We start from the raw sequence: 24,080 nt of genomic DNA, 5'->3' as shown, positions 1-24,080 counted from the left end.
GAACCTACACGACGATACGAATGACGACAACATGACGCCGACTGTGGATGTTTCGATGCCAACTCAACTGGCTCGCTCAGGTGCTCCTGAACCAATGGACTCCACCGATGCTGCTGCCGCCGAGACGTCCTCCGCCTCTACGACCGAAGTGGAACGTACGACCATCACAACGACAGCGCCCTCAATGGTGTGGAGTGAGGACGTCGACGAGGACCCGGACCACACGCTGGGGACAGAGTTACCCCAGAGGGAAGCATCGTTACGCCGCTGATAACGCCGTCAGGTGGCGCACGGCACGACTCGCCGTTGCCTCGCCCCTCTTCATCCTCCGCCGGTGGAGTTCCCCTTCACGGCGGGGGACGGCTCCAAACCTACCGAATAGCGACGATCAACACTAACACCATCAGCTCACCCGTGAAACTTCAACTGCTGCGAGAGATGATATGGGCGTCAGACGTCGATATAGCACTACTACAGGAAGTACACTTGGCCACACTTCCAGACGTCGCGGGATATAACACTTATCCTTCTCCTGGTGACCACCTGGGACGCGGCGTAGCCATCTACGCCAGAGAAGGCATTCCAGTGGCCGATATCACATACCTTCCATCTGCCAGAGGCATGGCCGTCACCGTCATGGGGACGCTTATCGTCAACATTTACGCTCCGTCGGGCTCCACACGCAGACGCGACAGGGCACTCTTCTATTCAGAAGAAATCGCTCCTCTGTTTCTTGGACGCTGCGACCATTACTTGTTTGGGGGTGATTTTAATTGTGTCTTGCACCCTAAAGATCAAGTGCCCCACTACAACACCTGTCAAGAACTGCGTCTTGTCGTCCGAGATCTGTTGCTCCGCGACACTTGGGAAGTTCAGCACGGCGACGCCCCTGGACATACTTACCAGACGAGTCACTCCGCGAGCCGCCTGGACAGAATTTACGTCTCTCGGGAACTCACACCTGCAGTCCAAGGTGCAGAACTTTGGCCCCTGGCCTTTTCGGACCACTGTGCCTACATCTGCAACATTCTCTTCCCCAAGCAAGTGGTCTGGCGTGGTCGTGCACCGTGGAAGCTAAACACCTCCCATCTTCATGATCCCGAATGTCTTCAACGTGTCACCGAGACATGGGCCACCTGTGAACGTCGCTTACCTAAATACTGCACGACCTTGACCTGGTGGCTGGAATATGCCAAACCTGCCATTCGACGTACTTTGATTCAGTATGGAAAGGAAGTTGCTATGTGGTGCCGGCACACTACCGACTATTTCTACGCCGTACTCCGCGACCTGGACGCCCAACCGCCCACACCCGACACCCAGAGGGAACGCAGCAGGATTAAGGCCCAAATTGTAACTTTGACACGCCGTCGACTGCAGGGGGCTATGGTGCGAACCCGATATCAAGATTCGGCGGAACAGGAACATCCGACCATGCATCATATCGCCTCCGATAGGAAACATCGGCGACAACAACTCATCACCGAGATCACAACCTGTCGCGGCCAGCACGTCACTTGCCAGGCCGAAATCGTCAGTGCCTTTGTTGACCACTACCGCACAATGTACCAGGAGGAGACTACCAACAACCACGCTGAGGAGTCTGTGTTACCACACGTAACTCGCACCCTCACCAGCGACGAAGCGGATGAGCTGATGGAGCCCATTACGCGCGACGAAATCCACGATGCAATCAAAAAAGGTGCTCTGAATAAGTCACCTGGCGTCGACGGATGGCCGATAGAATTTTATCGCGCTTTCTTCACACTAATGGCGTCACGGTGGACAACGATGTTTCATGAACTGCTGACGATGGGGAACGGCGTACCGCCGTCCTTCGTCACGGGAATTATTATACCCATCCACAAACCGACACCAGGTGTGACGACAGCACATTACCGTCCCCTGACTCTACTTAACGCAGACTGTAAAATTTTTACACGCCTCTTGGCAACGCGATGCCGCAAGGTCCTGCCTAGCATTCTATCCCCGGAACAGACAACTCCGGGCGGGTCAGTTAATGTACAAACGGCCACAGGAGAATGTCGCGATTTAATTGCACTGGCAGCGGCGTGCAGACTCCGCGCCGCAGTGGTTGCCATTGATTTTGACAGCGCATTCGACAAAGTGCGGCATCCTTTTCTGTTCTCCGTGATGAACCGCATGGGTTTTCCACCAGCCTTTATTGACGTAATCCGGCGCCTGTGCGGCACCGCCGAATCGCTGATTCAGGTTAATGGGCGTGTGGCGGGACCAGTGGCGATCCGACGTTCCGTACGGCAAGGCTGCCCACTTTCGACCCTACTCTATGCCATCAGCCTGGAGCCACTCATCGGGAGTCTGACGAGCCACCTTTCTGGTCTCACTTTGCGACAGCACAGTTTTCGATGTCGTGCGTATGCGGACGACCTCCTCCTCTTGATCCGCTCACGAAGTGAAACACACACGGTACTTGATTTGATATCAACGTACGGCACTGCAGCGGGCAGTAACATGAATGTGACTAAATCCGCGGCGATGCCCATTGGACGCGGCCTCTCACACGACGACTTAGCACCTCTCCCGTGTGTACAGAAACTACGATACCTTGGTATCATTTTCACTTCCACCGTGCGCCGCTCCGCTGCAATCAATTTTCGGCGTGCTCTTCAAACCATCCGCACGACGGTGCGACAAAATCTTCTCCGACGACTCGATTCTTTACAACGTGTCCAATACCTCAATCAACATGTGGCGTCCAGAATGGTCCACATTGCACAGGTCCTCCCGCTGCCATCAACTATTGGACGTAGCCTCCAGGCTGCCTTCGGATACTTCCTTACGGCTGGTACGCTCTTTAAGGTCCGCTACGACACGCGCACCCTTCCCCCGCGAGCGGGTGGCCTCGGACTTGTCAATGTGCGACTCCGCGCGGCGTCCTTGTACATATCCACCATGCACAAGCAGTGGCACGGGGGCACCTCCCTTACGCGCAGCTTGCTGGAAATTCTTGTGCCCGCGACCATAACACCACCAGTACCAGTCGGACACATCAAGCACCATCTGACGCACATTTCTGATTTCATCATCGACTTCAGTTATGCTCACACACACTTACCGACCACGCGTTCTCCTCGACCTAAAGATTTTTACACCCCACTCCTTCGTTCCATATCCAGCAACAATATCGAACTGCGACATCCGTCCACGCGGTGGCCCACGGTTTGGCGTCACATCCACCAGCCTTTTCTTCCCTCCAAAGTCCGGTCGCAAATGAAAAATTCGCCACAAATCATCGTCTTCACGCCATCGGACTAAAGGACTCTCCACTCTGCTCCATCTGCCACCTCATGGATGACGATGTCCATCAACTGACTTGTGCTGCCACCAGTGACGTCTGGAAACTTGCCCGACAGTTCGTTGCCTGTTACCTCCGTGTTCCGCCGGACTCGATTGACCCATGGACTTTTATCCATCCTGAGAATACTTATTTCCCCGCCACCAAAAATCATGCGATTGTATGGGTCAAGGGATGGACCATCACCTACATGTATAATGATGGCGACAAATCACGCCTTGATTTCTGGCAGTACTTACAAACCGCCCACAGCGAAGTCGAACAGCGACCGCGCTACCGCGCCTTCTTCGCTAATTACCTACACGCGATCTTTACGTCACCCCCGCTCAGTTGGATGGTACCACACGCCGACAGCACTCCCGCCCCCCCCCCCCCCCCCCCTGCTGACATCGGAGACCCCTCGCGCTGCTTTCTACATTGTAACCCATAGTGGAGTAGGCGCATGGACACACGCCTCCTTTCTTTTATGCACTACACCTGATAAACACTGGCTTTTCCCTCACTCCACTGTAAAATGCTTTACACCTCTTAGCTTCCATCAGTATTATTAGTTTTTTTTTCCTACACCTTGTTCATACTAAAAAAACTTGCTCACCTTATACGAATATCATGTCTTATGTTATTTTCGCCGGAAGGATGGCATTTTTCTTGTATTTAAGTTTGTACCAATAAAGATCTTTTGTTCAATTACCCTGTTCCTGGTGAAAAAAAAAATAATAAAAATAATAAAATAAAACAACAATAAATAACAAAGCTTGTTTGAGGGAGTGATTCAGGGACGGGACGGGGGAGGCATTGCAGCCAGGCCTCGGGTTCCGACCCCTGCCCACCTTGTCTCCACCTACTCATAACTGAACAGTCTTTAATTAAAAAAAAATAAAAAAAAGTGGTCAGCGCGACAAAAAAAAAAAATGGATAAGGCGTCGGACTTCGGATATGAAGATTACAGGTTCGAATGATGTCACGCTCGTGTTTTTCCAGTTCTGAAAAAGAAACATACCGTTTTAATGTAGCAATTGAGCAGTACGAAACCGTCTGAATGTTGCTGTTGACCATTTTTTGCTTGGAGTTGCTCCTGAGCTTGAAACACACACAAGACCGGTGTTAACTAGCGAAATGGTCGGCACAGTGCCGACACGGCGAGTTTTGACTGGCTCTTGCACATCTAAAACAACGTCGGAAAGTAACTCGTTCGGCTTTGAGTCACATAAAGTATGTGTGTTAATTTTGACGCCACTAGCTCTGCATGTTGTCATGCAATTTCTTTACCTCTCAGAAATGATTATGACACAAAAGTGAAGTACGTGACGAGTGTGACGTTAGGAAAGCATTAGGCAGCATGGAAAGATTCTGTATGGGACCACCCAACCCAAACGACTTCTGTGTGACGTGCTACCCGGCATGTATTCACCGAGGTAGCCGGCTAGCTCAGTCGGTAGAGCGTCAGACTCTTAATCCCAGGGTCGTGGGTTCGAGCCACACGCTGGGCGGAACGGAATTTTGTTCCGCTGCAGATGTAAACTACCGTTTTTCTGATTAACGAGATGTAATGGAAATAGCAACTTTAAACTTTGCCTACGTCTCTGTCAGTCGCAAGGAAACTGTATTTGAAGGTGAAGGTGATTTTGTAGACATGTGTGAAAGACATGTTCTGAAATGCAAGTGTTGTTGTTTGGAGAGCACATCGGTTACTTGTCAGATGTGTAGCTAAGCAGTAATGGGTCGCCATAGCTGCAAATATTAGCCGGCCAGTCTGCCTGCGGCAGCGGTGGTGAGCGGACCTCCAGGGCCAGCGCGCTGTGGCAGGAAGTGTTTACGTCAGGCGGTGAGTCGCGTGCTTACAGCGTCTGCTTATTAGTATTTGTTCCGTTCTGTAGGATCTGATATGGAATTATGAATCCGACTAACAGGAAAGATACCTTGAAATTTACCTTTGATAGGAACTTTTCGAAACCAAATTCGTTTGAAGTTGAAGCATGGTTAGAGGAAACAGCTAAGATTACTTTTGATGACATTGTAGGGATAAATTTCTCTATCGTGACTAGTGTTGTTTATGTGAAATTAACGTCCTCTGAAATGTGTGATAGAATTGTGGAGTCCAGTGGAGGTGTACTGAAGTTTAAACATAGAGATGGTACCGTCAGTGACGTCAGCATTACGCATGCTGGACTGGGCATCCGAACGGCACGTATTTTCGAACTCCCGTTTGAAATATCAGCCGCGCAAATAAATTCTGCATTAGCACCTTACGGGAGGGTCATTAACAATTTTGCGGAGCGTTGGTCCAAAGCCCACAAATTTCCATTGCTTAACGGCGTCAGGTAGGTTAAGATCGATCTACAGAAGCACATACCTTCATATATTTACGTAGGTGGACATCGCGGAATTGTCATATATGATGGGCAGCCAAAAACGTGTGCCGGCTGTGGTGCGCCCGGCCACGTGCGCTCTGAATGTATACAAAGACGCGTGACGCAGATACCTGTCGGTGAAGCCGCTAGCCCCCCTGTGACGACCCTGAGTCAACAGTCCACTTCGGATGTTGATGATATCGCGAACCCTAACAAGAAGCCTTCCAAAAAGAAGCGGAGACTTGCACATCAAGGAGCCAATCAGCTCGCCCCACAGCTCCGCGAAAAAGCGAAACGAATAAGCAGCCAAATGAGTCAGAACACTTCTGAACCCTCTGAAGTTGGTCTCCCTGCGTCTGGTCGAATGGACATAGATCCTGTAGTGTCTCCCCCTGTGAATCCACGACGGGTGGAAGATAGTGATACCTCGAGTAGAGTCGTTTTGCCGGAAACCCACGCTCAAGGAAACGCAGGATCGCTTTTGTCAGAGGCCACTCTCACTGGGAACTGGGCACAGGAAATGGAAGTATTGGATGCGAGCAATGATGCGGCTGTCATGCGGACCATTGAGACGGAATCTTCGGCACCCCCCACAGAGCAGCATACACAAACCGTACCGGGAACTACAGGAACTCCGACTGACGCGCTTGGCCTCAATTCCGTTAGCCATCCTTCTAAGACTGTTTAATTAATAGTATGTGGCTTCTCCCATGAACTAGCCCCAAGCCTATAAAATTGCCACGTTAAACATCAATAAGATACAGTCGTACTGGCGGCTCCGTAATTTACAAGATTTTGTATACGCAGCGGATATCGATATTCTGTTACTTCAAGAAGTCGCTGCGATAGAACTTGACCGAATAACTGGTTATACTACTCTCTCCAATTCCGGGAGCGGTGCGAATTTAGGGACAGCGATTCTGTTAAAAGAAGGGATTGTAGCGACCGACGCAGAAAAACTGCCTGATCATAGAGGTATCGCTGTCACTTTCCATCGGACACGCATAATCAATGTTTACGCCCCGTCCGGCAGTAGCAATAGGCGTGCTAGGGCTGAGTTCTTCACAAGCGCCCTAGTCCCACATTTTAGGGGAACCTACGATCGTATAATTTTTGCGGGTGACTTCAATTGTGTCTTAAGTCCAAAAGACCAGACGCCTAATTTTATCAAATCTGGAGAACTAGAACGTATCGTCCAAGAAATGAACCTCATTGACACATGGGAGCATACGCACGGAGCGGCACCTGGGTTCACTCATGTCACGAACCACTCTGCAAGCCGGCTAGACAGAATCTATGTATCGGCGTGTATGAAGACTCAAGTCCTCCATTCCGAAGTTTGGCCCACAATTTTTTCCGATCATGCCGCATATATTTGTACTGTTAACATGGTCAAGCAAGGCACATTTCGCGGCAGAGGTTTCTGGAAACTTAACAATGCTCTCCTTAACGATGTTGACTGTCACCGTGTCTTTAACGAAACATGGGAGGCATGTGAACGACGGGTTGCACAGTATGCCTCCGTTACTGAATTGTGGATAACACATGCCAAACCAACCTCATCAAAAATGTTTAAACGCTACGCTCGGGACAAATCCTGGTGGCAACGGCAAACGTCTGAGTTTTATTTTACTTGTCTCAGGGAGCCCTACCAGTCCGATGTGACTGTACCTGAAAATTTTATGCAGATTAAAAAAATTAAGGCAAAATTATTAAAACTTCAGCGGCAGCAGGCAGAAGGCTTTCAAATAAGGTCCAGGCCCCACAATGTGATAGACGACGAAATGACATCCATGTTTCACGTCATTCGTGAAAATAAGAGGGGGCGGCGGAGATTAATAACTCGTCTTCAGTTGAGTGAAGGCGTTGCGCTCACGCGGCAACAAGACATACGGAACGCACTTCACAATCACCTGGCAGATCTGCTGGCAACGACACATACCGACGATGGAACTCACGATGAATTACTCAATAACTTGCAAAGGACTTTGGATGCTGCTGAAGTCGAAACTCTCATGCGAGAAATTGATGAAGACGAATTGGATTCTGCGCTATCACGAAGTCCGAAAAATAAATCGCCGGGACCCGACGGTCTCACTGCCAAATTTTATCTTACTTTCTGCGACAAATTAAAGCCCAAGTTGTTGAGTATGTTAAATGAAATTTTACGGCCTGATTTTAATGTTCCTCAGGCTCTCGTGGAAGGCATCGTGGTTTTAATCCCTAAACGCCCAATGTGCAGTTCTGTTGACGATTTTCGGCCGCTTACTTTACTGAACAGTGACTACAAAATTTTAGCACGTATTATTTCTAATAGATTGAAAATGTTGATGAATACTGTCATTGGTCAGTACCAGACCAGTGTAGGTGTCGGTAGGACGATCTTCCTAAATTTGTCTCAATACAGGGACGTCATAGCCATTGCAGATGCGTGCAAGATACGGTGTGCGCTAGTTTCCCTTGACTTTTCAAAGGCATTCGACAGAGTAAACCATCAGTTTCTCATCCGGACGATGCATGCCATGGGATTTCCACTACGTTTTATCAATCTTATACATGAGCTCCTTCGTAAAGGAGTAACTCGACTCATGGTGAATGGCCAGCTGAGCGCATCGATTAATATTACTAATTCAGTGCGACAGGGATGCCCTATGTCAATGGCCTTGTTTGCCATTGCCATTGAGCCTTTGCTTGTCACCTTGACACAGCGTCTACAAGGATTAACCATCCACGGCATTAAGATTGTTTGTACTGCATATGCGGATGACGTCGGATTTTTGGTCATGGACGAAGCCGAAGTCGAGGAAGCCCTTCAGATCGTCAAAAACTACGAACTTGTTGCGGGTGCGAAGTTGAATGCCAGGAAATCTGGCATTATGAACATAGGACTCGGCATCTCGCTGCACCATCACGGTCAGTTGCAACGACTTTCTAAAATGAAATGCCTTGGTATTGAGTACAGGAGCAACATACAGCACACAATTGCGGTGAACTATAGGCATCTCCTGGCAAGTATGCGTGCTTGCATGCAGACCCACTACCTAAGGAGCCTTGATGAACTGCAGAAAGTCACCTTCGCTAATGTCTACCTCACCTCAAAGATTTAACTACGTTGCACAAGTACTGCCCATGCCACAGGAGACAGCGAAGCGTATGATGTCCGCTCTAGGCCATTCTGTCACACGTGGAAACATTTTTAAAGTCAAGTACGACACGCTCACTCTCTCCACGACCGATGGAGGCTTAAATTTAACAGATGTTCGTTCCAAGTCACGAGCTTTGTACGTATGCACCACCTACAAACGGTGGAGGTCGTTACCGAACAGTCTAACGGCTCACTTGTTAACCGAAATAGCGCCGGCCTGCCTGCAGCCTCCCGTCTCTGTTCAACATATTCCGCCTGCGCTGACTCACTTCAAGAGCTTTTTCATTCAGTTCAGCTACGTAAGGTCAACTCTCCCAGAAAATGAGCTTTCCGTGGTGAAGTTAGTTTATAATAAACTAGTGGCAACCAAGAACAGGAACAACATCGAACACAAATACCCCAATCATCGCTGGCCAGTGATATGGAAAAACATACATAGCCGTGATTTACCAACGTCAGTGAAAGCCTCTTGGTACAGGGTCGTGACCGTAAAATAAGTACCAATTCACGACTTCATGCTCTACATTTGGCTGACTCACCTTTCTGCCTTATGTGCAACTTGCCTGATACTGATGAATATCGTTTTCTGTGCACCACTGTCCAAGCAGTTTGGCCATGAAGTGCCGAAAACTGGCTACGATTATGAGGACTTCCCAGCTTTGTATTAAACCTGAAGATTTCCTGTATCCGGATTCAGTGCCGCACCCGAACACCAAACGGAACTCTGTCAATTGGTTGAAGGGTCATTATGTTCATTATTTACAGACGCATAAACCCAAGAGTGAGGCGGCGTTCTGTCTTTACCTGGCATTACAGTTTCACATACTTTCACAGACGAGACATTACAGGAAACGATATGCGAATTTTTTAGAAGTCGTTCTCCGATGAAAGAAGTATTTTTTTTCTTTCCTTCATTCTACATTGCTTTGTTTTTTTTTTTTCTTTTCTTCTTCAAATGTCACAGTGACGTATACTGAACAGTGTTACGACAAGGACTATTTTATTTCTTCTGTTTTTCTAGAGGACCAGAAATCCTTGTTTCATTTTCTATTAACAAAAAAAAAAAAATATTCTACTTTGTCACCATTGCGGGACTATGCATTAGGTTTAGAAGTATCTTTGGTTTGGAAATTGGAATAGTTAAAAAGAATAAGTAATTCAGAAATCATGGCAGATGAAGCCGACGCCGACGAAGGCGATTTATGGCGAGCGCAAGGCGGGGCTGAAGGGGAGGAAGGAGGCCTTATAAAACAAAAAAAAAAAAAAAAATGTATAAGGCGTCGGACTTCGGATCCGAAGATTACAGGTTCGAATGATGTCACGGTCGTGTTTTTCCAGTTCTGAAAAAGAAACATACCGTTTTAATGTAGCAATTGAGCAGTACGAAACCGTCTGAATGTTGCTGTTGACCATTTTTTGCTTGGAGTTGCTCCTGAGCTTGAAACACACACAAGAAGACCGGTGTTAACTAGCGAAATGGTCGGCACAGTGCCGACACCGCGAGTTTTGACTGGCACTTGCACATCTAAAACAACGTCGGAAAGTAACTCGTTCGGCTTTTGAGTCACATAAAGTATGTGTGTTAATTTTGACGCCACTAGCTCTGCATGTTGTCATGCAATTTCTTTACCTCTCAGAAATGATTATGACATAAAAGTGAAGTACGTGACGAGTGTGACGTTAGGAAAACAATAGGCAGCATGGAGAGATTCTGTGTGGGACCACCCAACCCAAACGATTACTGTGTGACGTGCTACCTGGCAGGTATTCACCGAGGTAGCCGGCTAGCTCAGTCGGTAGAGCGTCAGACTCTTAATACCAGGGTCGTGGGTTCGAGCCACACGCTGGGCGGAACGGAATTTTGTTCCGCTGCAGATGTAAATTACCGTTTTTCTGATTAACGAGATGTAATGGAAATAGCAACTTTAAACTTTGCCTACGTCTCTGTCAGTCGCAAGGAAACTGTATTTTAAGGTGAAGGTGATTTTGTAGACATGTGTGAAAGACATTTTCTGAAATGCAAGTGTTGTTGTTTGGAGAGCACATCGGTTACGTGTCAGATGTGTAGCTAAGCAGTAATGGGTCGCCACAGCTGCAAATATTAGCCGGTAATATGAAGTGTTGTCAGCTGAAGTCTGATTATGGAGACGACCGTAAGGGCGAAGTACCAAAGAGAACAGCTAGGACGCGCCTCTTTAGCTCAGTGGTAGAACACTGCTCTAATAAACCAGGGGTCGTAAGTTCCATCCTCACAGGAGAAAGCTGAATTTTGGAAATCAGTTGCGCGTTGTGGCCGTATAGCAAACAGTATCTGTGATGACGAACAATTAGCGACAGGCGTTTTTTTAAGAATTACTCTCAGATGTGATTAAGGCGAATGGCGCAGATAAAGCCTTTGCCAAAGTGGTACAGCAAAAGGTGGGACGAGGCAGTCTGAATTACATTTTATAGATGTATTTCTCACATATCTCAGAGCCTGTCGTCGTCGTCGTCGTCGTCGCCGCCGCCGCCCCTTCTGCAGAAGTAGCAAATGCGGCGAGGGACGCCCTGCCTTCGATTCCGAATGCACAAAGTGTGTGGTCTTGTTTCTCAGTCTACATTTGGTCGGTCTCGTAAGAGGTTGAATGTAACGAATGGGTGGGAAAGAGCAAGGGGCAGCGGCTGTGTAGAACGAAAACACAAATCCTCAGGGGTGTGAGAGTTTCGATATGTGTCGTATACATGTAATAGTTGGTCGTCAGTAACCGTGTGGCCTAATGGGTAAGGCGTCGGACTTCGCATCTGAAGATTACAGGTTCGAATGATTTCACGCTCGTGTTTTTCCAGTTCTGAAAAGGAAACATACCGTTTTAATGTAGCAATTGAGCAGTACGAAACCGTCTGAATGTTGCTGTTGACCAATTTTTTGTTTGGAGTTGCTCCTGAGCTTGAAACACACACAACAAGACCGGTGTTAACTAGCGAAATGGTCGGCAGAGTGCCGACACGGCGAGTTTTGACTGGCACTTGCACATCTAAAACAACGTCGGAAAGTAACTCGTTCGGCTTTTGAGTCACATAAAGTATGTGTGTTAATTTTGACGCCACTAGCTCTGCATGTTGTCATGCAATTTCTTTACCTCTCAGAAATGATTATGACATAAAAGTGAAGTACGTGACGAGTGTGACGTTAGGAAAACATTAGGCAGCATGGAGAGATTCTGTATGGGACCACTCAACCCAAACGATTACTGTGTGACGTGCTACCCGGCAGGTATTCACCGAGGTAGTCGGCTAGCTCAGTCGGTAGAGCGTCAGACTCTTAATCCCAGGTTCGTGGGTTCGAGCCACACTCTGGGCGGAACGGAATTTTGTTCCGCTGCAGATGTAAATTACCGTTTTTCTGATTAACGAGATGTAATGGAAATAGCAACTTTAAACTTTGCCTACGTCTCTGTCAGTCGCAAGGAAACTGTATTTGAAGGTGAAGGTGATTTTGTAGACATGTGTGAAAGACATGTTCTGAAATGCAAGTGTTGTTGTTTGGAGAGCACATCGGTTACGTGTCAGATGTGTAGCTAAGCAGTAATGGGTCGCCATAGCTGCAAATATTAGCCGGTAATATGAAGTTTTGTCAGCTGAAGTCTGATTATGGAGACGACCGTAAGGGCGAAGTACCCAAGAGAACCGCTAGGACGCGCCTCTTTAGCTCAGTGGTAGAGCACTGCTCTAATAAACCAGGCGTCGTAAGTTCCATCCTCAGAAGAGGAAGATGAATTTTGGAAATCAGTTTCTCGTCGTGCCGTATAGCAAACAGTGTCTGTGATGACGAACAATTAGCGATAGGCGTTTTATTAAGAATTACTCTCAGATGTGATTAAGGCGAATGGCGCAGATAAAGCCTTTGCCAAAGTGGTACAGCAAAAGGTGGGACGAGGCAGTCTGAATTACATTTTATAGATGTATTTCTCACATATCTCAGAGCCTCTCTCGGTCGTCGTCGTCGTCGTCGCCGCTTCTGCAGAAGTAGCAAATGGCCATCGTAGCAAATGCGGCGAGGGACGCCCTGCCTTCGATTCCGAATGCACAAAGTGTGTGGTCTTGTTTCTCAGTCTACATTTGGTCGGTCTCGTAAGAGGTTCAATGTAACGAATGGGTGGGAAAGAGCAAGGGGCAGCGGCTGTGTAGAACGAAAACACAATTCCTCAGGGGTATGATCGTTTCGATATGAGTCGTATACATGTTATAGTTGGTCGTCAGTGACCGTGTGGCCTAATGGAGAAGGTTTCGGACTTCGGATCTGAAGGTTACAGGTTCGAATGATGACACGCTCGTGATTTTCCAGTTCTGAAAAAGAAACATACCGTTTTAATGTAGCAATTGAGCACTACGAAACCGTCTGAATGTTGCTGTTGACCATTTTTTGCTTGGAGTGGCTCCTGAGCTTGAAACACACACAACAAGACCGGTGTTAACTAGCGAAATGGTCGGCAGAGTGCCGACATCACGAGTTTTGACTGGCACTTGCACATCTAAAACAACGTCGGAAAGTAACTCGTTCGGCTTTTGAGTCACATAAAGTATGTGTGTTAATTTTTGACGCCACTAGCTCTGCATGTTGTCATGCAATTTCTTTACCTCTCACAAATGATTATGACATAAAAGTGAAGTACGTGACGAGTGTGACGTTAGGAAAACATTAGGCAGCATGGAGAGATTCTGTGTGGGACCACCCAACCCAAACGATTACTGTGTGACGTGCTACCCGGCAGGTATTCACCGAGGTAGCCGGCTAGCTCAGTCGGTAGAGCGTCAGACTCTTAATCCCAGGGTCGTGGGTTCGAGCCAGACGCTGGGCGGAACGGAATTTTGTTCCGCTGCAGATGTAAATTACCGTTTTTCTGATTAACGAGATGTAATGGAAATAGCAACTTTAAACTTTGCCTACGTCTCTGTCAGTCGCAAGGAAACTGTATTTTAAGGTGAAGGTGATTTTGTAGACATGTGTGAAAGACATGTTCTGAAATGCAAGTGTTGTTGTTTGGAGAGCACATCGGTTACGTGTCAGATGTGTAGCTAAGCAGTAATGGGTCGCCATAGCTGCAAATATTAGCCGGTAATATGAAGTGTTGTCAGCGGAAGTCTGATTATGCAGACGACCGTAAGGGCGAAGTACCCAAGAGAACCGCTAAGACGCACCTCTTTAGCTCAGTTGTAGAGCACTGCTCTAATAAACCAGGCGTCGTAAGTTCCATCCTCTGAAGAGGAAGATGAATTTTGGAAATCAGTTTCTCGTCGTGCCGTATAGCAAACAGTGTCTGTGATGACGAACAATTAGCGATAGGCGTTTTATTAAGAATTACTCTCAGATGTGATTAAGGCGAATGGCGCAGATAAAGCCTTTGCCAAAGTGGTACAGCAAAAGGTGGGACGAGGCAGTCTGAATTACATTTTATAGATGTATTTCTCACATATCTCAGAGCCTCTCGCGGTCGTCGTCGTCGTCGTCGTCGTCGTCGTCGTCGTCGTCGTCGTCGTCGTCGTCGCCGCCGCCGCTTCTGCAGAAGTAGCAAATGGCCTTCGTAGCAAATGCGGCGAGGGACGCCCTGCCTTCGATTCCGAATGCACAAAGTGTGTGGTCTTGTTTCTCAGTCTACATTTGGTCGGTCTCGTAAGATGTTGAATGTAACGAATGGGTGGGAAAGAGCAAGGGGCAGCGGCTGTGTAGAACGAAAACACAAATCCTCAGGGGTGTGAGCGTTTCGAGATGAGTCATATACATGTTATAGTTGGTCGTCAGTGACCGTGTGTCCCAATGGATAAGGCGTCGGACTTCGGATCTGAAGATTACAGGTTCGAATAATGTCACACTCGTGTTGTTCCAGTTCTGAGAAGGAAACATACCGTTTTAATGTAGCAATTGAGCAGTACGAAACTGTCTGAATGTTGCTTTTGACCATTTTTTGCTTGGAGTTGCTCCTGAGCTTGAAACACACACAACAAGACCGGTGTTAACTAGCGAAATGGTCGGCAGAGTGCCGACACCGCGAGTTTTGACTGGCACTTGCACATCTAAAACAACGTCGGAAAGTAACTCGTTCGGCTTTTGAGTCACATAAAGTATGTGTGTTAATTTTGACGCCACTAGCTCTGCATGTTGTCATGCAATTTCTTTACCTCTCAGAAATGATTATGACATTAAAGTGAACTACGTGACGAGTGTAACGTTAGGAGAACATTAGGCAGCATGGAGAGATTCTGTATGGGACCACCCAACCCAAACGAGTACTGTGTGACGTGCTACCCGGCAGATACTCACCGCGGTAGCCGGCTAGCTCAGTCGGTAGAGCGTCAGACTCTTAATCTCAAGATCGTGGGTTCGAGCCACACGCTGGGCGGAACGGAACTTTGTTCCGCTGCAGGTGTAAATTACCGTTTTTCTGATTAACGAGATGTAATGGAAATAGCAACTTTAAACTTTGCCTACGTCTCTGTCAGTCGCAAGGAAACTGTATTTGAAGGTGAAGGTGATTTTGTAGACATGTGTGAAAGACATGTTCTGAAATGCGAGTGTTGTTGTTAGGAGAGCACATCGGTTACGTGTCAGATGTGTAGCGAAGCAGTAATGGGTCGCCATAGCTGCAAATATTAGCCGTAAAAAAAAAAAAAAAAAAAAAAAAAAAAAGTGGTACAGCACTGGTGTATTAAACCAGGGGTCGTAAGTTCCATCCTCAGAGGAGGAAGACGGATTTTGGAAATCAGTTTCGCGTCGTGGCCGTATAGAAAACAATATCTGTGATGACGAACAATTAGCGACAGGCGTTTTATTAAGAATCACTCTCAGATGTGATTAAGGCGAATGGCGCAGATAAAGCATTTTTTTTTAAAAAATTATTTATTTCCATAAAAGAATGTTAATTTTACATCTAGCCCACTGCCTTATTTGATTAGTGGGCCAAGCTAGTTACACAAGGATAATTAGCAGCTAATTCTAAGTCCTATGTAGTAACTAGTTAGTATATAAGTGAACAGTAAGCAATGGGCAACATTAGTGTTAGTCTACTACAAACATTTAATCTTAAGACTAGTTACTAATCCTACAGCGTTACAGTTGTGTCAGCTAATTTATATAAACCTACTATAGAGCCTTGCTCATTGAGCTAATCCCAATGAGCGTGCCCCTGACACTGGGCAGGCCAAGATGGTAATCGCTGCAGGTTACTAATAATAATGTCTAAAAACTAAGTCCTACAACTAACTTATCCTAATGTCAAGTCCGGTGCGTTGTCTGGTTCGGTAAGGCTGCACCCCACCCCCCCAGAATCCTGTGGCGCGGCGGATTCAGACTGAGGAAGTCGGCTTTTCCGCGCCCAGGCGGTTTGGGAGTAGGGTATCAAACTCTATCTGTGTCCTGGTTTATCTCTTTCTTGTACTACTATAGTTCTTTCAGGTAGTCCTTTAGGACTTTCTGAGATACCGCGTTAGCCAGTTTATTTATGATGTCGAAAGTGTCGCGATGTCTGATTAGTCTATATGTGTCGTTGTGTGGTAGTTGGTCCCGCAGTACTGAGGCCACATCATTGAAAAGGGGGCACTCGTAGACTACATGGTCAGGAGTACCCTCCAGAACACCACAGTCACACGCAGGTGTCGCCTTTTTACCAAATCGACATAGATATGTCGAGTACGGTCCATGTCCAGTGAGGAAGTGGATGAGTCCCCGGGATGGATCGAAATGTGACATTTCCATCCTTTCCCTGACATCTGGTAGGAGCTCAAAGGTTCGACGCCCTGTTTCTTCGGTTTCCCACGAAAGTTGCCATAGCAGCTCCCCTTTTTTCCTAATCTCTACTTTATTTTCAGTCCTGCTGCCCAGAATTTCCTCGGTTTTTTCCAAATTCCCCTTTTTAGTCCAGTACCAAGCGGCCTGCTCCCGAATTTTGATATCCAGGGGGCAAAGCCCCATAATAACTAACAGGGCTCCTCCCGGTGTAGTTCTGTATGCCCCCACTGATCTCAGGATCATATTTCTCTGCACTCTCCTCACTGTCATGGCGGGCACCACCCTCGTGAGCCTGTGTGCCCAGACTCCGGATCCGTAACCCACTATGGATGTTAGTACACTGTTATGATAGAGTTTGATGAGATGTGGTGGAAGATGAAACCGCTTGTGCTCAATGGAGATGAGGTTGTTGAGTACCTGTAAAGCTCTTTGAGTTACGGTTTCGATGTGTCTACCAAAAGTCCACCTTTCATCAATGATGATACCAAGGTAGCGTGTCTCACGTCGCCGGAGAACTGGTGATCCATCTATCCTAACAGTTGGGTTACGAGCTAATTGTCCCTTTAGAAGAAGATACGTAGACTTGGCCGGTGAAATTGTCATTTTTGTCTTGCGGCACCACAGTTGGAGTGTGTTTATTGTTCTCTCGATCTTAGGCTTTATGTCTTCTCGGCTACGGCCGCCGACCAGTAGGAGGAGATCATCTGCGTAGGCTATCACCTCCAGCACTTCATCACTTTGTTGTAATGTATCTAGTAAGGGTTCCATGTGGATGTCCCAGAACAGCGGACCCGTACGGAACCCTGGGGACATCCCTTGGTGATAGTTTTCCTTACTCTTGTGCTAGCAGATGATAGCCAGACCTCCCGATCTTCACAATAGCTCCTCAGACAGCCATATAGCGGCCCTGGACACTCCTTCTCCCTTAAGCAGGAGAAGAGCGAAGGCCACCACAGGTTGTCGAAGGCGCCACTTATATCCACCATGATGCCAACAACGTACTTGTACGGGGTAGAGCCGCAGACCTCGGCCGCCAGGGCGATTGCATCAGATGCCGATCGTCCAGGCCTGAAGCCAAACTGCCTGTTGCTCATTCCGCACAGCACTCGGTGTGCAGCCAGTCTATCAGCCAGAAGTCTCTCCAGAATCTTCCCAAGCAGATCAAGCAGGCAGATAGGTCTATAAGATTTAGTTTCTGCTGGGTCTTTGTCAGCCCCTTTCTTTATAATTACCACATTTGCCCTCTTCCACATTCGAGGGAACTTTTTCTGCCTGAGGCGTTCGTTATATAAATGAGTTAGAGGGGCGACTATCTGGGGGGCCAGGAATTGCACCACTTCCGCCACAATACCGTCTGGCCCAGGAGCTTTTCCTCTCTTCAGGGAATTTATATGGGCAGCTACCTCTTCTTCTGAGAATGGGTAGACTGCCATATCATTTTCATACGCATTGTTGTTATTCTCCCGCAGCTGCCGTTGTTCGTCTGTCTCATCCGCAGTATCATCAGGCAACAGGGAGTGGAGAAGGACCTCAGCAGTTTCCTGCCAAGACCCCGTCATCCGGTCCCCATGCCTGACGGTTGAAAGCTCCATCGGAGAACGGATCTTTTCCCGGACAAGCCTGTAGGGAACTCCCCATGGGTCTAATGCTAATTGGTTCAGAACAAAGTGTTCCCAACTCTTTGTTCTAACTTCCCGTAGCTGTTTTTGGAAGTTATCTTTGGCTTCCCGGTAAAGCTGCAGCCATCTTTGTCTTTCTTGCCAGACGACACTGCGCTGGTAGTGCCTCCTGAGCCTTCTGACCGACCGGCGCATCTCCTCTAGTTCAGCAGACCATGGTGATGGAGAGGCCGCCATGGCCCTCCTCCTAGTAGGTACGGCTGCTTTGACTGCTCGAGTTATTACTGAGACCAGTTCTTCGGCTCTGTTGTCAACGTCAAGGTCTCTGTGGTCGTCACCCTCTGATAACGGAGGAATGTCGCACTCCCCAGCAAGACTCTCCCAGTCGGCTCTATTGTAATTGTATTGTATTTCCCACCCCCTGGCCCAGCGGCTCTCGCCATCTCCTATGTTGAAAGTAATGAGATTGTGGTCACTTGTAGTGGCATTCTCAACTACTTTCCATTGCTGGATTAGGTATGCTGCGTTTGGCGTAGCCAGGGTCACGTCGATGTTTGTGCCTTGGCCCCCTCCCGCCGCATAGGTCGGAGGGTTGCCTGGCTTGTTAGCCACTACAAGCTGCAAGGCCATGATGGCTTCTTCTGCCTTCTCTCCATTGGGATCCCTGGTGCCGCTGTACCATAGGGGGGATTTGGCATTCATATCGGCAGTCACAAATGTTTTCCGCCCCCGCAACGCCGTGATAGCTGTGGTGAGATGAGCTAGGTGTCTTTCAATATCATCACCATATTGGAAGTATGTGTTGATCATAATAATAGCTCCTGCTGGAGACTGCAGCTCCACGACGTTGCAGTGGCTGGTTGTGAACTGCGTTAGGACTGTAGCCCTTATCAGTTTGTTTGTAATAATAATTGCCGCTTTTGGGTCTTCTCCTCTGCAGACGACTTGCCAGGTCGCAGCTGTGAAAGCTATCTTCCCGTTTAGGGAGTATGGCTCCTGCAGGCAGACCACATCCAGTCTCCTCTCCTCCACTTCCCTTCGTAACTCCTGCATGACAAGTCTGCTGTTATGAGTGTTGAGTTGGCCAATGGTAATTTCCGTCATGTAGTTGTCTATGGAGTGTATGTGTGAATTCTGTCATGAGGCCATGTTTTGTTCCAGTCAAATGTGATACGTCCATTTGCCAGAACTGCTTGTCGATAAATTTCATTCAGGTCGAATTTTTCTCCACGTCTGTCAAAGACTTTCTTTAGTAGGTCACGCAGGGCTCCGAAGTCAGTCGGGAGATTCACTGACTTGAGTTGAATTCTGTCCACAGCCTCCATTACCGAGAAGGTGACTCTCTGTCCATATTCATGTCCCACCCGAACCACATGTCTCAAGGCAGTGGTCAGGGTAGTCGGCTGCTCCAGCCTCGCCAGTTGCATGGTGAGTTCAAGGTTTGGATAGACTCTAACTGGATCGACAGGTGGCAGTCTCACTACAGGATCTTTTGTTGCATCTGGTTCACTTGAACTAGTTATTTTATTTTCTTGAACTGGTTGTTTTGTTGTTATATTTAATTCTGCTGAGACTGCCACCGTCTCTGGTACAGGATGCCGTTGCCGTAGGTCTTTAGTCGGCCTTGTTTCCCTGCTTGGGGAGGAGGGGAGCGTGACTGCCAGAGGCCTCGTTTGTGTCCCTCTATCCGTAGTGGTAGAGTCGGTTTGAGTGCCTTTATCTACGGTTCTGGTTGTGGTGCCCATGTGCAACCTCAAGAAAAGCTTGAAGGCACTCGCCCTCATGGCATCCCTCCTCCTTTTGCTAGGGGATTTCCTTTTGGGCATCCTGTTGGCTTTGGTTTGATCAGCCATAGTCTATTCTTGAAATAAGCCTTTGTTCCAGAAGTCTGTAGGTGGGGCAGCTACGTCCCATGGTACCACAGGGCTTTTTACCCCGTCTCTTGCAGGGGATACAAACCGCCGCAGCCCTACAGTCCTTCCTGACATGGCCATCCTCGCCACATTTCGAGCAGGCCGACCCCCTGGTACAGTGCCTCAAAACGTGGTCGAGATCTCCACAATTGTGGCAACGTGGTACGACCAGAAAGTCGCGTGTGTTAATGGCGTGAAAGCCGACGTATAGTCTGCCCATTGCTGTAATTTTTTTCCACATGTGAGCGGAGACCTCGGCAACGTGATGGACCACATCACGGTCCCGAGGCCCAGTTTTGAATCTCAAATTGAAATTTGCTTTAAATTCTTCTTCTGTCATATCTTCAAAATTCTGAGCCTTTATAGATTTTTGCAGTTCTTCATTCGTCATGACTGTTGGTACATCATACAAGATGACCAATGGGTTTCTTTTCCTTGGTGGCTCGCATTTGACCACCGAGTTTAGTTTTGCATTACTTAACAGTTTCTCTTTGTCCTCTTCTGAAGCTACTTCAACAATAACAGAGTTTCTGCTGGGTTTTACCTTATTTATTTTAATTTTGTCTTTTGCTGGATTGATAGTTGTCGTAAGCAATTCCTGGATTCTTTTTACGCTAGTGTCCTGACCAGGCAGGGTCCTTAGGAATACAGTTGTGTCTGATCTTTTAGTGACTTTTGCAATGGCATCCTTTGTAGTCTGCGGTTTTGGTGGCGCTTGTGCGACCACCGCTGCCCAGGTCTTTCCGGGTTGTTTCCTTAGTCCCTCATTTTCTTTTGTAAGTTCTTCTACACGGCCATCAAGCTTGGCGTTTGCGATAGCCCACGCCGCCAGTTCATTTTTGATTATAGTCAGAGCCGCTTGACTAATTTTACCATTTTTGATATGTTGCTCGAGGAGCAATGATATTCTCGTGTGTCTTTGTAGGACATTATCCTCAGTTGCCTGTCCCGACTCGTCCTGAGGAGCGGGTTCAGACATCACGGAAGCTCGCGTTGGCGCACTCGAATCACTCGTTTCTGGTGTAGCCATGATGAACGAGTGATAAAAAAAAGGGGTGGGAGCCCGTCTCTTGCCCCGGACCGGCTCCTCTGGCATGGGGGGGGGGGGGGGGGGGGACATTCTGCAGCTCGCTCACCGACCTCGCCCCTAGGTCAAGAGCACTCCAGAACTGCTGGGTTCAGCGCGCCGTTTCCAGCGCACTGGTCCCCCTCGGTGACTTCGTCATCGGCGATTTCACGCGACGCACCCTGGCAACTGCACCCCGCACTCCGGAGAGGCGGATGCACCTCTCGCCCTTCGCCGCCTACTTGCCCGAGTTTCCACCTCTCGGCCAGGGACCCACTCCTACTCAGGTGGCGGGCCGGTCCCCCAGGCGTTCGGCGGTCTGGACCCATCTAACCTGGCCCAGGCGATGTTACCACCACCTGGGTTTGGCAGAACACGCCCCGGATACCCAGGGGCGCGGCGAAGCACCCTTGCCGACACGCGCCGCGATCCCACGCCGACAAACGAGATCGCCGGCATGCAGAGCACCTGTTGTTCTGTAACCTGCGAAAAGAAGGGACTGATGTATGGTCCCTCGACACAGCTCCCCCTGTGCCATGCACCCTTCGCTTTCGCATCGGGTTGGGTCGCAGCTCTCCCTTTTGTCGCAAGGCAAAATGCCAAGCTTAACGTCTGGCACCACGGGAAGGCGGAAAGAGCCACTTGGGAAGGAGAGACTATAAGAGACGCATCACTTCCCCTGTGAGGACTGCCGCGGCACGCCCGTCTGGAAGCGATACGCCCCAGTGCGAGACTCCATGCCTTACGGCGCGCCGGCTACGGGCGGGCCCACGCCGAACGCGCCGTCGAGCGACCGACCTCACGCCAGATAAAGCATTTGCCAAAGCGGTACAGCATAAGGTGGGACGAGGCAGTCTGAATTACATTTTATAGATGTATTTCTCACATATCTCAGAGCCTCTCGCGGTCGTCGTCGTCGTCGTCGTCGTCGTCGTCGTCGTCGCAGCAGCCGCTTCTGCAGAAGTAGCAAATGTCCATCGTAGCAAATGCGGCGAGGGACGCCCTGCCTTCGATTCCGAATGCACAAAGTTTGTGGTCTTGCTTCACAGTCTATATTTGGTCGGTCTCGTAAGAGGTTGAATGTAACGAATGGTTGGGAAACAGCAAGGGGCAGCGGCTGTGCAGAACGAAAACACAAATCCTCAGGGTGTGAGCGTTTCGAGATGAGTCGTATACAAGTTACAGTTGGTCGTCAGTGACCGTGTGTCCTAATGGATCAGGCGTCGGACTTCGGATCTGAAGACTACATTTTCGAATGCTGTCACGCTCGTGTTTTTAGAGTTCTGAAAAAGAAACATACCGTTTTAATGTAGCAATTGAGCAGTACGAAACCGTCTGAATGTTGCTGTTGACTATTTTTTGCTTGGAGTTGCTCTTGAGCTTGAAACACACACAACAAGACCGGTGTTAACTAGCGAAGTGGTCGGCAGGGTGCCGTCACCGCGCGTTTTGACTGGCACTTGCACATCTAAAACAACGTCGGAAAGTAAATCGTTCGGCTTTTGAGTCACATCAAGTATGTGTGTTAATTTTGACGCCACTAGCTCTGCATGTTGTCATACAATTCCTTTACCTCTCAGAAATAATTATGAAATAAAAGTGAAGTACGTGACGAGTGTGACGTTAGGAAAACATTAGGCAGCATGGAGAGATTCTGTATGGGACCACCCAACCCAAACGAGTACTGTGTGACTTGCTACCCGGCAGGTATTAACAGAGGCAGCCGGCTAGCTAAGTCGGTAGAGCGTGAGACTCTTAATCCCAGGGTTGTGGGTTAGAGCCCAACGCTGGGCGGAACGGAATTTTGTTCCGCTGCAGATGTAAATTTCCGTTTTTCTTATTAACGTGATATAATGTAAATAGCAACTTTAACATTTGCCTACGTCTCTGTCAGTCGCAGGGAAACTGTATTTGAAGGTGAAAGTGATTTTGTAGACATGTGTGAAAGACATGTTCTGAAATGCAAGTGTTGTTGTTTGGAGACCACATCGGTTACGTGTCAGATGTGTAGCCAAGCAGTAATGGGTCGCCATAGCTGCAAATATTAGAATCTAATATGAAGTGTTGTCAGCTGAAGTCTGATGATGCAGGCGACCGTAAGGCCGAAGTACATAAGAGTACCGCTAGGCCGCGCCTCTTTAGCTCAGTGGTAGATCACTTGTGTAGTAAACCAGGGGTGGTAAGTTCCATTCTCAGAGCAGGAAGACGAATTTTGGAAATCAGTTTCGCGTCGTGGCCGTATAGCAAACAGTTTCTGTGATGACGAACAATTAGTGACAGGCGTTTTATTAAGAATTACTCTCAGATGTGATTAAGGCGAATGGCACAGATAAAGCATTTGCCAAAGCGGTACAGCCTAAGGTGGGACGAGGCAGTCTGAATTACATTTTATAGATGTGTTTCTCAAATATCTCAGAGCCTTTCGCGGTCGTCGTCGTCGTCGTCGTCGTCGTCGTCGTCGTCGTCGTCGTCGTCGTCGCCGCCGCCGCCGCCGCTTCTGCAGAAGTAGCAAATGGCCATCGTAGCGAATGCGGCGAGGGACGCCCTGCCTTCGATTCCGAATGCACAAAGTTTGTGGTCTTGTTTCCCAGTCTATATTTGGTCGGCCTCGTAAGAGGTTGAATGTAACGAATGGGTGGGAAAGAGCAAGGGGCAGCGGCTGTGCAGAACGAAGACACAATTCCTCAGGGTGTGAGCGTTACGAGATGAGTCGTATACAAGTTATAGTTGGTCGTCAGTGACCGTGTGGCTTAATGGATCACGCGTCGGACTTAGGACCTGAAGATTACAGGTTCGAATGCTGTCACGCTCGTGTTTTTCCAGTTCTGAAAAAGAAACATTCCCTTTTAATGTAGCAATTGAGCAGTACGAAACCGTCTGAATGTTG

General features: G+C 48.3%; 1 non-coding gene across 1 annotated transcript; it reads left to right on the top strand.

Moving 5' to 3' along the window:
- Nucleotides 1-15,137: 15,137 nt before the first annotated feature.
- On the top strand, nucleotides 15,138-15,210 carry Trnak-cuu (transfer RNA lysine (anticodon CUU)). Its single transcript has one exon. It is a non-coding gene; the product is annotated as a tRNA-Lys (tRNA).
- The last annotated feature ends 8,870 nt before the right edge of the window (nucleotides 15,211-24,080 follow it).

Source organism: Schistocerca gregaria, unplaced genomic scaffold (genome assembly GCF_023897955.1).
Source record: "Schistocerca gregaria isolate iqSchGreg1 unplaced genomic scaffold, iqSchGreg1.2 ptg000038l, whole genome shotgun sequence".
Lineage (NCBI taxonomy): Eukaryota > Metazoa > Arthropoda > Insecta > Orthoptera > Acrididae > Schistocerca > Schistocerca gregaria.
This window is presented reverse-complemented; position numbering and strand designations above follow the sequence as displayed.